Raw genomic sequence first — 17,877 nt, 5'->3', positions numbered from 1 at the left:
TCACCACATGCGAGTGTGCAATCACCGGAGCCGCTGGAGTCACCTGCTGGGCCTGTGGCATCTGCTGGACCTGCGGTGGCTTTGGGGCCTGCTGGATCGGCTGAGGTTGGAGGATTTGCTGTTGTAGCGGCGGAGTAGCAGCTGCAGCTGCGGTGAGTGGTTGGCCGAACTCGTCCATCAGGTCTTGTAAGTGGTCTTGGGTTGGATTGATTGTAGGCTGATCCATTGCCTGGTCTGGCTTTCTGTCACATAACACAGACTCAAGGCACAGGAGGTCAGTTTTCAGATTTTACTTGATGGTTTTGCAGCAATTCAAACAGTGAAACAGAAAACTGGACTCATCAACGCTCAGAAGATACACTTGGCAAAAACGGAGATTAACGTAGGAGTAAGGCATTCGGTCCAAAGGAAAATAAAGCAGAGTCCAACAATTTTAACAAGATCAAAAGTCCAAAATGAAACTTAACTTCAGGGATTCTTCTTGGGAGAGTCAAACGGCAAGGAGCTTGGAGTCCGTGTAGCTCAAGACGAAGCCAGACAAAGAATTAACAAAGACAGGGGTTTACATAGGGCTGGCAATTAAGAAAACAAAGGGCAGGTGAGAGGTTTGGCAATGGGGTAACGAGGGTAACAGGTGGCCAATTAGTAATCAGGGGAGAGTGAGCGTGAAGCTGTGATTTCAGGTGATTGGAGAGTGGGCGTGATTGGTGGAGAGCCTGGTGTGGCTGTGACAGTAACTACTTGCAGAGTGATATTAAAAAGCAGCTACAAGTTCCTTGCCAATGGCACCATGCTGATATTGAACTCGCAAGTCTGTTAGACATAATTACAAATGTTAGACACAGTTACAGACATGTAATAGTTGCTGAGCTCAATTGAAGTGAATGGAGCACTGTATAGTGTACTATAAGACAACCAATGTAATATCATAATTTTTTCCTCCCTTTTCTGTGTATGTTGTCGTAGGCTGTTGAGTAGTGATGCAGCAGATGTAGCCCTTGTGTATCTGACTTCAGTTCTGGGTAGAAACCCCTTACTGCTGACAGAGCTGGACCTGAGAGGGAAGATATCAGGAGACTCAGGAGTGAAGCAGCTCTGTGCTCTACTGGAGGATCCACACTGCAGATTCAAGAAAGTCAAGTTAGTAGTGTAATGTGTTCAATATGTGGGTCATTCTATAATTAGATTAACATTTCAGGGTTTATTTTTTGCACTGTAAATTTAAAGAAAGTCGAGTTACTAAGTATACTTTTTAAGTTAATTTTTTCAATATTTGTGTCACAAGACTTGATGTTTATGTGTTGGTTTATTTATGATGTACTGACAGATTCCAAATTATGGTCCATTCCCTTCAGCCCTGCTTCCTGACATTAAGCATAAGCAACATAATAATGAGTAACATCAGGTAATAGACCTTTTCATCTCCCCAGCTTGTCAGACTGTGGTGTAACAGGAGAAGGATATGCTGCTCTGGCTGCAGCTCTCAAATCAAACCCTTCACACCTGGAGGAGCTGGACCTGAGAGGAAACGACCCTGGAGACTCTGGAGTGGAGCTTCTTACGTCAGCAGTGACCAATCAGAAGTGCAAACTCAGGTGAGAGTGTGGAGTTGGTTTGAAGGTCAGTGTGATAAGAGTATGTTGTCCAGTGTACCGCATAAAAAAAATAAATCAATGTGTAGCGGCCATATGCCTTGGGTTATGTCCGGTTTTGGGCTGCCTATTGCCAAATTTGATCTTTACATGAAAGTTTACTAAGTAATAAACAAATATTTTCTAGTGTGGTCCAAGTACAGTTTTTTTGCAGCTAAAAATGGCTATTTTTGGAAATTGAAAATGGCAGACCATGGAGAAGATCCCCCTTTTCATGTATGAAAAGTGCAATTTTTCCAGTCATCTGGAAAAAGNTAACATTAGTGAATGGGCAGCATGAATTCTGGAAATAAACAACTAAAAATCTCACACAGTGTCCCTTTAATTTTGATATTCACCATGGTGCGTCACATGACTAGGTTGGCAATTAGTTTTGTATTTAGGCACCTGGGCACCAGTAGACTGGCAGAGAGAGGGGCAAGGAATGGGAGAGCACAATTTTCGTTGACCACTCACTCAGTAACATTGCTCTTTACGCACAAGCACTTTAACTCTTACCGGCTACGCACTGCACGGTGGCGGTTTTAGGATGTGCTTTTAATCTTTTGTACTGGATTTTAATCAAACTTTGAAGAACAATAAAGGATAACAACGAACACAATGTTTGCGTAACTCCCTCCAAGGACTCTCGGTGGCACCTAGGTTTAGCCACCACACAATGTATGATGGAGTGAGGGATAGGTCTATGTGTTGGCCATTTTAAGCATTTCACAGAGGGATACAATACAACCAAGAGAACCCCCATGGGTTCAGGCCAGTCTTTTTGGCAAATAAAATACAGTGCACACAATCAAATAATGCCTGACTTTAAACTGGAGGAAACAAGCAAACTGCATGGTGCGGCTGCCTTTCCTGTAGCATTTATAAATAGGCTACAAGGTCCACTTAAAATCCCTTAAAGGATAACTTCAGTCAATTTCAACATGCAGTTGTAATGCTCACACTACCCTGGACTTGTCAGTACCTGAGGTTTTTTTTTCTTCTTCAGCCTTTTCCGAGATCCTGGTCATTGTAATGGGGGCAGCGGTTTGTTTACATTATAAAAAAAAAACATTTTTATTTATTCCCAAAAACATCCAAAAGGTTATGCAACATCAGCAGACAACTAGCAAACAGTGGTACCTTTTGGGAAAATATTTGGAGTAGGCCTATGTTAATTGTTTTTAAAATGTAAACAAACGCTGCCCCCATTAGAATAGCTCATATCTCGGAAAGGGCTGAGCCGAAAAATGTGGCATCACCGGGTACTGACAAGTCAAGGGTAGTGTGAGCAATACAACAGCATATTAAAATTGACTGAAGTGGTCCTTTAAGATGGCAGGAATGGACGTTTGTGGTTGCCTTCTCTGGGGGGCTTGTTCAATATCTCTAATAATACTATGACATAACACATTGCCTTTAGTAAGGCACTACGATTTGGTCATTGTCATTCTGTTAACAGCAAATGAAGAGTTCAGAGGCAAACCCCCCTAAGTGCCTTTTTAGAAAATAATCTTAATTCATTTTTATTGAATACAAAGCTATCAAAATTGCTTTTTTTATTTTATTTATGAAATACAACTATTTATATGTATTATCAAGTAGATGAATGTAAACCAAACCAACAACGGAGTTCTCTAAAAATATAGAAGTGCAGGTCTTCAGAAATGGTGTTAGGGGGTTTGCATCTGAACTCTTCAAATGTATAACACTGTGTTTTAATGGGTTAATGAGATGTGTGGGGTGATAACTGTCTCCACGGAACAGGGTGTTTCTGTCAGCAGAGCAACGAGTCGCAATTGAATTTGTTTTTAGTTTTCTGACGTTCATAACAAAACACGGACAAAATCTCCAAATTTGGAATGGCTGAATCATTATGGTCAAGTAAAAATATTATTTTCTGTGTCATTTAGTCTCGTCCACGAAAATTAGAGTCTCTCTCTCTCTCTCTCTCTCTCTCTCTCGCTCTCTCTCACCCACCACACAGATCATTATCACACATCAGTCATGCACAGAAGGCTAACACATTTTTAATTAGATTAACAAGAACCTACAAATTAAGAGAAGAGCAGAACATAATCCAACAGCCCCATAGGAGATTAAAGTCCCTGCTCTCTCTGTGATCATTTCACTGCAACATTACTATTTCCTTCGCACTGGATTTAAAGATGACCTGTGTAATATTTTTAGCAGGTTCTTTCCAGAATTCATGCCTCCCACTCAGAAATGTGAAACGATGTATAAACAGCATTTTGACATGAATGGTTTTCTTATGTGAAACAAAAATGTTGGTCTCGAAAAAAAATGTTTCCCCCAAAAAATGAACCTGCAAAAGGGGGTTTGTCTTATATTCAGGATCGCCTTATATTCAGGCCAATACGGATGTCACTGTTATCATTTACTGTTGACCTACTGTTGAACACACAATGGTCATTTGAACTCTTTCTCCAGACAGCATAACGCTATTGACCAGGGCTGGACTGGGATCTGAAAAGGGCCCGGGCACTTTTTGACACCTGAGGGCCCAGCGCCTAAGCCTCTATCGGAGTTTTTTTAATATATAAATATATATATATATATATATATATATATAAAGTACATATATATACTGTAGATGGATGGATGGATGGATGGATAGATAGACAGACAGACAGACAGACAGACAGACAGACAGACAGACAGACAGACAGACAGACAGACAGACAGACAGACAGACAGACAGACAGACAGACAGACAGACAGATAAAGTGTTCATGTCATTGTTACACAGAAGATAGCCTATTCTTGCCCACTGGAAAAAGCTGCTGTGAACCCTCATGTTCCCTTCATCCTACTTCTAAAGCTCTGAGTATGTTTGGGGGTATGGGTTAGAGAGAAGAGCACAATTAACTTTACTCTTGATTAAAAGCCCTGGCCAGTGAATCTCAAATTCTCAAAGCAAAAGAAGAATGCTCATACCATTTTACACACACACACACACACACACACACACACACACACACACACACACACACACACACACACACACACACACACACACACACACACACACACACACACACACACACCAAAGCGTAGCCAGCGATTCCCAAACAGTAGCACGCGGCGGCGTCTTATCCATCTGACTACCATGCAAAGACGCAACTATTCATTCAGATGTCTTATTAATGACGTGGCATGCCATTGCAGAAGCAAAATATTACAAAAACTCATTTCGTTATAAAAAGCATCGTTGCACAAGCAGTAGAGTGAAAAAATACAACATGAGATATTTGGATAGGCGAAAGGGAAAGGGGATGCCGTAACACGGAATTACAAGACAGCACTTGTCCTTGTGACAGCTGACACGTCAAGAGAAATGTAAGCTTATATGTTGGCGCAACAATACAAGAAAAGTTTATGAAAACATGGGTACATATTTCTGACTGATTTGAGCGAGTGGGGAGGGAGTGTCAGGCATGGGGGAAACGCCGAAGTAGCTCCTACAGTAATCTGGTAGCCAGCGGGTACTCGCAGTTCTGGAGAGGACAGGGCACTAGCATACTGGTAAACAGCACATCACGACAACAGCTCAAGACAAATGAAAAAGTTCTTTATGCTGTCGCAACATTACAAGAGAAGTGCATGGAAATGTATCATATGGTTCCATGTTTGTGACTGATTTGATAAAGTGAGGATGACAACTTAATAGGAAACGAAACGCCGAACGCGTAGCTAACACCAGCAACGGTATGGGTATTGAGGTAATTTGGCTATGCATTGGCTGCTAGCCTATCGGGTGTGTTGGGGGTGAAAGCTAACCTCAATTTCTCCCTGGGTCACGTCTTATATACCGTCTCCTCCTCCTCTTTTCTTCCCCTGCTCGAACCATCTCCTACACCTCCTCTTCATTCTGCACCTGTGCACTCGCGGCCACAGCCCCAACCTGAGATCGAGCTGTCTTTCCGCTTTCTCTTTTTCTTGCGCTTGTCATAGCCAGTATTTTCGTTCTCCATTTTGCATCCTCTCTGCCGTCTAGTTTTAACAGCATAGCCAGTCAAATTTGAGGTGAAGATGAGCTTTATCAAAAGAGAGTCTGAAAGGAGGGGTGAAAAAAGTCATGCATAATAAAATGTTGAAGATGAGACCTCAGGTGTCCTGCAAGGGCCTATTACATACGTATATTGCATGTCATACCCACAGTACTGTGGGAGATTGAAATCTTCTCATTGAAAACATATACTGTAGGGTAGAGCAATGCTGGTGGACCATCTGCATGACTTCTGCATGTGCTGATACACTCTGCACATCTGTGTTGATATTCAGAATGTCACTATACTCTGTGTGTGTCAGGGTCATTAGTAGCCCTATGAAAATAGTTTGTGTCATTGTAATTGTGTTACACTGCTCTTTTGGATGAGGGCGTGTAAATATTTAGATCATCTGTGCATGAATTACAGAAGAATGCAGGTGTGGATATGTTGGAGGCAGGAAAAAACATGAACACATACAGACACTCACTCACAGTCACATACAGTACAACAGTACATGCAGACACATTATGTTGCACAATACATTTGAATTGAGGATAGAATAGGTTGACATTACAGTTATGTTGCATTTTGTCGGGTTGACCTTTTCCATCTGTAGAATGTTTAGCAGTAACGACAGCAACTATGTAATCCTGGAACTGAAAGACATAAGGTTGTTTTTCACAAAAATGATTATCAGACTTCTACATCAATAATATGTTATTATCTCTCCCATTTTGTAGGTTGTTGTCTGATGAAGCAGAGAGAGCCTGTGAGTATCTGACTTCAGTTCTGGGTAGAAACCCCTTACTGCTGACAGAGCTGAGCCTGGATGGGAAGATACCAGGAGACTCAGGAGTGAAGCAGCTCTGTGCTCTACTGGAGGATTCACACTGCAGAGTCAAGAAACTCTGGTTAGTGATTTAATGTGTTTTTTCTGTTTATTTATGAAGTAGTTACAAGCTGTAAAGTATGATTATGTTACCACAGTTGTGACTTGTTATTATCTGGTTTTAAATTGTGTTTATTATGGACTAGTTTGCATGTAAGATTGCTATAAGCTGGCCTTGGTGTACAGTAAGCATGTATTTGGCATGGTAGCTGGCCTTGGTGTACAGCATGTATTTGGCATGGTAGCTGGCCTTGGTGTACAGTAAGCATGTATTTGGCATGGTATCTGGCCTTGGTGTACAGCATGTATTTGGCATGGTATCTGGCCTTGGTGTACAGCATGTGTTTGGCATGGTATCTGGCCTTGGTGTAAAGCAGTAATTTTCAAAGTGTGGTCCGGGGACCACTGGTGGTCCGCGAAAGAGCTCAGGTGGTCCACAAGGTCCACAAGATTTCTACTTTTCCAAGACAAGCTAGCAGTAGGCTATATTTGTAACATAATTGCAAATCTAAACATAACGAAAGTCATCAAGTGATCTGCATCGAAATTAGCAGTGTTAAATTAGCACCCGTCAACTGTCAGTTCAGTGGACAGGTAGTCCCTGAAAATTTTTGGGGTGACAAAGTGATCCTCAGTTTGAAAAAGTTCACTGGTGTAACAGAACACTGGTGTAAAGCATGTATTTGGCATGGTATCTGGCCTTGGTGTACAGCATGTGTTTGGCATGGTATCTGGCCTTGGTGTACAGTAAGCACGTGTTTGGCATGGTATCTGGCCTTGGTGTACATTAAGCATATATTTGCCATGGTATCTGGCCTTGGTGAACAGCATGTACTGGGCATGGTAGCTGGCCTTGGTGTACAGCATGTATTGGGCATGGTAGCTGGCCTTGGTGTACAGCATGTGTTTGGCATGGTAGTTGGCCTTGGTGTACAGTAAGCATGTGTTTGGCATGGTAGTTGGCCTTGGTGTACAGTAAGCATGTGTTTGGCATGGTAGCTGGCCTTGGTGTACAGCATGTGTTTGGCATGGTAGCTGGCCTTGGTGTACAGCATGGTATCTGGCCTTGGTGTACAGCATGTATTTGGCATGGTAGTTGGCCTTGGTGTACAGCATGTATTGGGCATGGTATCTGGCCTTGGTGTACAGCATGTATTGGGCATGGTAGCTGGCCTTGGTGTACAGCATGTATTGGGCATGGTATCTGGCCTTGGTGTACAGCATGTATTTGGCATGGTATCTGGCCTTGGTGTACAGTATGTATTTGGCATGGTATCTGGCCTTGGTGTACAGCATGTATTGGGCATGGTATCTGGCCTTGGTGTACAGCATGTATTTGGCATGGTATCTGGCCTTGGTGTACAGCATGTGTTTGGCATGGTATCTGGCCTTGGTGTAAAGCATGTATTTGGGCATGGTATCTGGCCTTGGTGTACAGCATGTATTGGGCATGGTATCTGGCCTTGGTGTACAGTAAGCATGTATTTGGCATGGTAGCTGGCCTTGGTGTACAGCATGTATTGGGCATGGTATCTGGCCTTGGTGTACAGCATGTATTGGGCATGGTATCTGGCCTTGGTGTACAGTAAGCATGTATTTGGCATGGTATCTGGCCTTGGTGTACAGCATGTACTGGGCATGGTATCTGGCCTTGGTGTACAGTAAGCATGTATTGGGCATGGTATCTGGCCTTGGTGTACAGCGGTGGTTCCCAAACTGTGGTCCGGGACCCCAGGGGTGGTCACGATATTGCAAGGGGGTCGCAAAGAGAAGGGACTGTTAGTATAAATATACATATGCTTTTATACAATATACCAAAACCATTCCATAAATTGCTTAATAACCATATTAGTTTGGCAAAATAACTTACGGCACCAGCAGAAATTGTTTTAGATTACATTAGATTACATTAGATTACATTAGATTAGATTAGATTAGATTACATTAGATTACATTAGATTAGATAAAATTAGATTGCCTTTATTGTCCCAGAGGGGAAGTTTGTTTTCACCACCATAAAAACGTTACAGCCAACATTAAGACAAAACATACAACTCAGTACACAGTGGAAGTAAACAAGGACAAACATAAGGACCTCAACAACTCCACTGTTAGCTGGATCACTGACTATCTAACAGGTAGACCTCAGCATGTTAGAATCCACAACAGCACATCTGACACCATTATTACAAACATAGGCGAACTACAAGGAAAAGTTTTATCTCCTTTTTTATTTATTTTATACACCTCTGACTGCAGACATAGTAGCTCGTCCTGTCATCTGCAGAAGTTCCCCGATGACTCTGCATTAGTGGGCTGCATCAATAACGATAACTATTCTGCATATCAGTCTGAGATAAATTATTTTGTTTACTGGTGCGAAGATGCCCATCTCATTTTAAATGTGGAAAAGACCAAGGAACTTATTCAGAGTAGAAATGTTCCATCCCCTCTTTTAATCAAAGGTCACCCTGTAGAAGCTGTCTCCTCTTACAAATACTTGGGCGTCCATCTTGACAGCAAGCTGGACTGGAAGGAGAACAGCAGGGTGATTTTTAAGAAGGCCCAATCTAGACTCTTTTTTTTAAGGAAACTGAGGTCATTTGAGTTGGGGAGGCCTATTTTAAACACATTTTATCATGGGATTGTGGCAAGTGTTTTATTTTATGCTGTTATGTGCTGGGGTGGAGGGATATCACTTGAGGACAGAAATAAGATAAATAAGCTAATCAAGAAAGCGGGGTCCATCACGGGTGTGTGTTTTAATTCGGTGGAGCAAATTTTAGAGGAGCGGACATTGAGGAAGGTGAACAGTGTGCTGGGCAGGGACGACCACCCACTGTCCAGCCTGTTCACTAAGAGTGGCAGGAGCCAAAGGCTCCTTCTCCCCAGGTGCTCCACCGAAAGGTTCAGACGATCTTTTATCCCTGCAGCAATCAGACTTTTTAACAACAGCTGCTGAGGGTTTTATTGGTTTTATGTGTTTTTATATGCTGTGGTGACTCTTTGTGTGTTTTTATGATGGACTGTCTATTGTGTATTGTTTCTTAATGCTTATTTATTGTTAGCTCTTATTTATTATATGTTTGTCTATTTGTCTGGAATGTGCTGTGTGGATGGCCAGGTGGCATTCAATTTCCCCTGTGTGAAGTCTCTCTCATCTCATCAGGTGCAATCATTGACAGTAAATAGAATGGACGCCAAATCAACGCTATTTGCCATTCAACGCTTTGAAGCCAGATTTGGGAACATTCCAACTTACATTCCACCTTAGCAACGCCAAACGCAGGTGCTGATTGGACAACAGCAAGACTTCTAACGGTCAATCAAACCATGTTCTGATGCTCATTGGTCAATTTAACTTTTAATATCTCTCTAAAATAAAACATCACCACAAAAAATCACCACCCTGGTAAGTTGGAGAGCAAGGGGACCTACTAGTTGAGCGAAAAATGATCCCCCTGGAGTGGCATTTAAGGGAGATACAGGGTTTTATGTCTCTCATAGGAATGAATGGGATTTGGCCATTTTTTGGTCTTTTTGGGTCCAACCTTGGCTCCAACTTGGCTTCAACAATGAAATAGAATTTTGGCCTCCATTCTATTTACTCTCAATGGGTGCAATATACACTTACACACAGATACTGTCATAAACACATACTCTCACATACACACTCGTCCACTCATGCATGCACACTCCAACACAAATACTGCACATTCCCACACAAATAGCCAGACAATATAAACACATACACATTCACACCATAGACAATGCAGCCCTACCAACATACACATTCACACCATAGACAATGCAGCCCTACTAATAATCACATACTATACTCTATACATTACATTATATACAGAGCCAGGAGGGACCATGCAAGGCTATTGTGGAAGGTTGTTCAGTGCTGTGATGGTAAATGGGAAAACGTTTTTGCTAAAGTGTGCTCATCGCCATCTGAGTGAACTGTACCTCCGTCCGGATGGGAGCAGTGTGAAATGTTGGTGAAGAGTGTGGTCTCTGATTATTGAATGTGCTAGACGTGTGACAGCTTTGAGGTTGAGATCAGTTAGGTTGTGTGTAAAACCACCTGGTGTAGAGTAAGGAGATATTTGGCATGGTAGCTGGATCTATGCAATAATCACAGGCTAGGGTTAGGGTTGGAGTGGCAAGAGGATGGGGTAGGATCATTTGAGACGGGTTGAAGAACAGGAGTGATTAAATCTCTGAGAAGGGCGTCCCCTATAGAACTTTAAATCTCTGAGAAGGGCGTCCCCTATAGAACTTTAAATCTCTGAGAAGGGCGTCCCCTATAGAACTTTAAATACAGGCATGCAACTTGCCACCTTTCGGCGAAATTCGCCGTTTTGAAATCAAAATGGGTAATATCTGTGAATCGTGCAGATCCGAGGAGAGAATTTTAGGGGGGGGGGTCCTCGAGCGAGGAGAAAAGTGTAGGCCTACCGCAAAAAATGTCACTCTGTTGTAATGACAGGAGAGATGCCACAACCGACAACGACATTTGACCTATCACAGTATTTGTATTCGTCGGCACAGCCAATAGCAAAAACGAGCTCAATTAAGTCCCGCCCTTTATACTTTGGAAAACAGCGCTAAACCAGGGTCTCTTCAGGCTGGCGGGCTGGCGAGTTACTTTCTCATTACATGAAAATGTCCAGACGATCTGTCACAGTAGATAACATTTCCCGGAGAGGTGTGACTATGAGAGAGTTGTGTCCGACTATTTCCCCCTTCCCAAAATACAGAAATGTGCCGTCTTTGGACTGTGGAAGTTGGTTAGCGAACAGGTACCCCACAGCACACCTCTCATGATCAAATGGCTTAACCGCTCTAATATTAATTTCGGCGTAATGTTATGCACAATTGCATGCTATTTAAGATCATGATTCCGCAGGCCTTTTCTTGTAGGCTATGACAACAACAAACGGGACGAAAGCATTTCAACAGCGACAGTTGGTTTAGTTATTTTTCCTGATCATTTGACTGCGCAGCTTCCCTGCCTTCATGAAGTATTTCTTCTCAAAAGAGCTCCGTTAATGAAAGCTTGGTTACATGTCGCGTGGGACCGTGTATCATCCGATCATTCAACTATTCCATTCAATATGGCAAACGGAAAACAAAATAACGACTCTTTTGTTTTTCCGTTTTTTATATGGGCAAAAAATGGGGAGTTGTGTTGATTTTCCTTTTCCCAACTGAAAACAGAACAAGTAATAAACAAGAAAACCAAAACGAAATAACAACTCTAATTTACGATTATTGGTCCCATTTCCCGCAGTGCTTTTCTATTGCTCGCCCAAGTAAGACAAGTGCACAAGTGGCCGCCAAACGCCCTCGGCTAATAATCAGCCTGCTGATGCTCCTACTCTACAGAACATCTTTCTGTCCTGCTGGTAGCCCCCTTATGTCGGTGCCAGTGGGTGGTAGAGATAGCCTAACTCCTTAACGCACTGTTCTGTGGCCGGTCCATGTGTCTACCCCTATCACCTCATTAATAATTGCGACTATCCAATGGGCTATGGCTCCTTCAGGGGTTTTCCAATTCACTGACTGTGAGCCTCCCCTTTGAGTAGGTAAAGACACTCAAGACGCACACAGAGCCTGAAGTTAGAGTGGAGTAGGCCTAGAGTTGGAGTGACGCCCGCTGAGATGTAGGCTATCAACTTATGTCCCCTCTCACATGCTCGTCGCAACTATCACATCACCAAACGTCTTATTGACATTTAATTTTGCAAACATGCATGTTGAATTCGTCGTTAATCCTTGTCATGTTACTTGTCTTGCTGAAATTCTTTTTATGTTTATTCACCTGCACGCTGCCCTGCTACTAGGCCTACAATTTGGACAATAAAATATTGTTTCAAACTTCGCGTTGCCGGCGCGTCATGCCTCCGATGCATACGAATTTCCTCCGAGCTTGCAAGCCAGCTTAACTGGCACTTTCAAAAAGGTTCATTACAAATCCTTCAGATGTTTTTTTGTGAGACATTTCATGCAGCGATTGGATGGGAGATGGCACGAGCCTTCAAGTCAACTTTGCGCTCAACGGCACACGGCAGTTCTCCAGTGCTCGCGCATTGTCTTGGCTCTCAATTTACTTCCAAATACTGTAATGCAATTACCACCCGAACTTAGAACATTATTTTAAGAAAGTCAAGTGAATTGAATAATCATAGGCCTAGGTCATAGTTCCTACGTTTCTGATTCCTGTTTTTGTTGACTTCTGCTGTGGTAGTGGTAGTAGAAAAGGGTGCATTTCTTACTAGGCTATTACACATATGCAAGCAGGAAAAATGCCTATTGCAGATATTTACACAAAGTGCATCTTTCTTTGCGTGTTTCCCCGTGCCTCTTTGCAACACTGAAGCATCTTTCCATTAAGATGATACTATCCCTCGCTCTGGCCACTAACCCTAACTAGCGAGTCGGGTGAGTTACATGTTACATGTACTGTCTGTCAACCCAGACTGCGCGCAATTTGCCCCAAATGGCACCATGGTCACCTTGCATCTCGCGTTTGTGCCCGAGGTCACATATGGACTGATGTGCTGTGAGAGACAGGGGCTAGTCTAATACACACTCAATTATCCAAACTCCCTTCCCCGACTTGCGCTTGTGGAATGGCCCTTCGCAGACGCCTCCGTGCAGAAAACAGTTTCCCCGCTGTCAGCCTAGGCAGAACAACTGGGGACATTTCCTCATTCAACATCCCAATTGAAAATGACGCCTTGTGACATAATCACGAGGCTAGCGCCTCCACTAGACCATTAAGGCTAATGTAGCGTGAAGAATAAAGAAAACCAATAAACGCAAATTACTGTTATAATATTTCGTTCTGGTTTCCCTGTTTATGATTTGTTCTGTTTCAATTTGAAAAACAAAGGAACGGTCCGTGTACCATTCGTTCTTTTGTTTTTCGATTCAGAACCAAATAACAAAAAACGAAAAAACGGCTGGTTATTTCATTATTTCGTTTTAGTGAAAAACGAAAAAACAAATTTTGACCTGTATTTCCAAATTTTATTTTCTACTTCATTTCAAAATAACGCCAATGAAAAAAAGGTTGACGTGCTATTTTTATTTTTTGATATTTTCATTTCTCGGCCGCATGTACCCCGGAAGTTATAGCCTACAAGCCGACCTCGATTAAATAGGTTAAAATCATAACTAAATACATACTGGATGTTGTCAGAAGAGGTGTTTTGAAACATATATGTGAAATTCACAGTCTAAAGCAAATCCAAACGACAATATTTTTTATGAAAATGTATCAGAAAAGCTTTCATGTCCTTCTACATGGCCTGACGCGCCCTGCCTGCGTGGACGGGCGCCCTCTGTCCATGGTGCTGAAATCGCGGCACCAAAGATTCTTTTCTAACGTCTCTGTCGGCACTATTATGTGTGAAGCGCGTTACAGTTTCATGAGTGAATACGTACAGAGACAGTCTACAAAAGACCAAACAATACAACCAAACAATACTGTTGTACCCTTTGCCGACATAAGGCTCTCACATGCACGTCACAAAACAATAATCCACGCGGCGGGACTATTTTGATTATATTCCTTCCAAAAAATGCCAAAATGACACAAAACTCAGTAATTTGCATTGTCCGTAATTATTCCAAACTAAAACAAAAGTGTACACGTAGAAGATAGTCCACGTTACAAAACTTCAACAAAAATGCGAGCCATATCACAAATGAAGGCCATCCAAAATGCTGGTTTACAGTAAAATAAATGGAGGCAATTACCACAAAATCAATAGCATCAGTTTTACTCTGGAAAATGAAATATGAGCTAAAACTTCACCCCCTCTCATCAGTACAGTAGGTTACATTTCTGAGTAGCTCTAGGTGCGATCATTCTCTCTGGCATTTGCAGCTGGTGCAGCCCTTGTATTGCACTGCGAGCTGTCCACGTGTGTGGTGCTAGGTGAAATGTGCACTGGCAGCACTCATCGTTGAGTTTGGGAGATGTCTTTAGTGGGAGTATTTGAATGTGTAAAAACACGTTGAACACAGTTAGCTTTGGGAAGAATAGCCTTGCGCCCTATTTGTAAGCCTAGGCCTATGCGTTTTGTTTCACCGTCGTACTTGCATCAGCACACTACACTTGCCAAAATAACGTTGATGTGGTGCTGACATTTTACCGAAGCCTAATATCTCAACCAAAATCGGGAGTAAATTGAATTATAGGCCTATTAAAGTCTCTCAACATGGCTTGCCATTCCATGAGGGATAAGGAGAATGCAGCTCACACACGCGGTGCGTTCCTTTGATAGATGCCTGCTGTGTTAAGTGCTGCGCACGCATTGTGTAGGTTTAGAAAAATGACAGTGATAAACATATCCAGGTCAAAATTACTAACAGGAAAAGAGGGACAATGACAAAGGGAATGAATTCGCCAGGAAGACCGATTTTATTTGGCAAACTAGAGACTTTCTAGGGTTCATGACAAAAGAATGCTTGGCATTAGATCTGATGGCTAGTGGGGAAAACGTCAGAGGGCAATTCTTTCCGAGAGTCCAACAACAACATAATGTCAAAATGTCATGGTGGACGCGACCACCTGCCACCAAAAGTCAGCTCCTTTCGGTTCCTAGAAAACAGATGCCTTAAAAAATAATAATAATCCAGATCCCATTCGGCTACTATAGGCTATCTCCACATTGTTCCATAAGACAGCTTCGCTGGTAAGCCTTGCTAATAGCTGTAGAAAGCCCACAAGACACCAAAACAGTGTTCGGTGGTCGTTGTCGATTACAAAACTGTTAATAAAACCTGGTGTCTTCGGGTAGCCTAGGCCTACGACATTTAAAAAACAACGTCAGTCGTGCGCGATGTCAAATGAGAGCCACGAGAAGCGCGGTGGGGCGCAACATCGTCCTGTGTTTCGCAACATCGCCAACGGCAGGGGCAAACGCTAGTACTTCCGGGGTAGCCTGGGAACTCCCATACTGCCTTTAGTTCTACACAATCGTTTCGATCTGAAAGACAGTATGGCGAGGATGACTCATAACGTACAAGATCATGGGATCTGTGTCATAATGGCCAAGCATTCCGACCTTAACAGTTTCTCTGCCCAATCAGAGAGCAGGGCAGTGTGTCATAATAGCCAAGTATTCTGGCCCCTACGGAATTTACAATAGGCAACTCCCCAGACCTAATCTCACTTGTGATTAGGTCTGGTGTTAACCAGGCAACTTCCGGGGCACATAAGGCTGAGAAATGAAAATATAAAAAATAAAAAATAGCACGTTGGCTTTTTTTCATTGGCGTTGTTTTGAAATGAAGTACAAAATACATTTTGGAAATTCAGATGGAAATTTGTTTTTTCGTTTGTCACTAAAACGAAATTATGAATTAACCAGCCGTTTTTTCGTTTTTTTGTTATTTGGTTCTGAATCGAAAAACAAAGGAACGGTCCGTGTACCATTCGTTCTTTTGTTTTTCGATTCAGAACCAAATAGCAAAAAAACGAAAAAACGGCTGGTTATTTCATTATTTCGTTTTAGTGAAAAACGAAAAAACAAATTTTGACCTGTATTTCCAAATTTTATTTTCTACTTCATTTCAAAATAACGCCAATGAAAAAAAGGTTCACGTGCTATTTTTATTTTTTGATATTTTCATTTCTCGGCCGCATGTACCCCGGAAGTTATAGCCTACAAGCCGACCTCGATTAAATAGGTTAAAATCATAACTAAATCCATACTGGATGTTGTCAGAAGAGGTGTTTTGAAACATATATGTGAAATTCACAGTCTAAAGCAAATCCAAACGACAATATTTTTTATGAAAATGTATCAGAAAAGCTTTCATGTCCTTCTACATGGCCTGACGCGCCTTGCCTGCGTGGACGGGCGCCCTCTGTCCATGGTGCTGAAATCGCGGCACCAAAGATTCTTTTAATTCTAACGTCTCTGGCGGCATTATGTGTCTACAAAAGACCAAACAATACAACCAAACAATACTGTTGTACCCTTAGCCGACATAAGGCTCTCACATGCACGTCACAAAACAATAATCCACGCGGCGGGACTATTTTGATTATATTCCTTCCAAAAAATGCCAAAATGACACAAAACTCAGTAATTTGCATTGTCCGTAATTATACCAAACTAAAACAAAAGTATACACGTAGAAGATAGTCCACGTTACAAAACTTCAACAAAAATGCGAGCCATAGCCTATCACAAATGAAGGCCGTCCAAAATGCTGGTTTACAGTAAAATAAATGGAGGCAATTACCACAAAATCAATAGCATTAGTTTTACACTGGAAAATGAAATATGAGCTAAAACTTCACCCCCTCTCATCAGTACAGTAGGTTACATTTCTGAGTAGCTCTAGGTGCGATCATTCTCTCTGGCATTTGCAGCTGGTGCAGCCATTGTATTGCACTGCGAGCTGTCCATGTGTGTGGTGCTAAGTGAAATGTGCACTGGCAGCACTCATCGTTGAGTTTGGGAGATGTCTTTAGTGGGAGTATTTGAATGTGTAAAAACACGTTGAACACAGTTAGCTTTGGGAAGAATAGCCTTGCGCCCTATTTGTAAGCCTATGCGTTTTGTTTCACCGTCGTACTTGCATCAGCACATTACACTTGCCAAAATAACGTTGATGTGGTGCTGACATTTTACCGAAGCCTAATATCTCAACCAAATCGGGAGTAAATTGAATTATATTAAAGTCTCTCAACATGGCTTGCCATTCCATGAGGGATAAGGAGAATGCAGCTCACACACGCGGTGCGTTCCTTTGATAGATGCCTGCTGTGTGTAGGTTTAGAAAAATGACAGTGATAAACATATCCAGGTCAAAATTACTAACAGAAAAAGAGGGACAATGACAAAGGGAATGAATTCGCCAGGAAGACCGATTTTATTTGGCAAACTAGAGACTTTCTAGGGTTCATGACAAAATAATGCTTGGCATTAGATCTGATGGCTAGTGGGGAAAACGTCAGAGGGCAATTATTTCCGAGAGTCCAACAACAACACAATGTCAAAATGTCATGGTGGACGCGACCACCTGCCACCAAAAGTCAGCTCCTTTCGGTTCCTAGAAAACAGATGCCTTAAATTTAAAAAAAAAAAAATCCAGATCCCATTCGGCTACTATAGGCTATCTCCACATTGTTCCATAAGACAGCTTCGCTGATAAGCCTAGCTAATAGCTGTAGTAAGCCCACAAGACACCAAAACAGTGTTCGGTGGTCGTTGTCTATTACAAAACTGTTAATAAAACCTGGGGTCTTCAGGTAGCCTAGGCCTACGACAGTCGTGCGCGCTGTCAAATGAGAGCCACGAGAAACGCGGTG

General features: G+C 42.3%; 1 long non-coding RNA gene across 1 annotated transcript; it reads left to right on the top strand.

Annotated features, from left to right (window-relative positions):
- Positions 1 to 970: 970 nt before the first annotated feature.
- On the top strand, positions 971 to 6,546 carry LOC134439615 (uncharacterized). Its single transcript, XR_010032793.1, has 3 exons — positions 971 to 1,140; positions 1,431 to 1,595; positions 6,385 to 6,546. It is a non-coding gene; the product is annotated as an uncharacterized LOC134439615 (long non-coding RNA).
- Positions 6,547 to 17,877: the final 11,331 nt, after the last annotated feature.

The sequence above is a fragment of the Engraulis encrasicolus genome, chromosome 23, assembly GCF_034702125.1.
Source record: "Engraulis encrasicolus isolate BLACKSEA-1 chromosome 23, IST_EnEncr_1.0, whole genome shotgun sequence".
NCBI lineage: Eukaryota > Metazoa > Chordata > Actinopteri > Clupeiformes > Engraulidae > Engraulis > Engraulis encrasicolus.
Note: the sequence above shows the minus strand (reverse complement) of the source record. Positions and strands in the feature narration are given on the sequence as shown.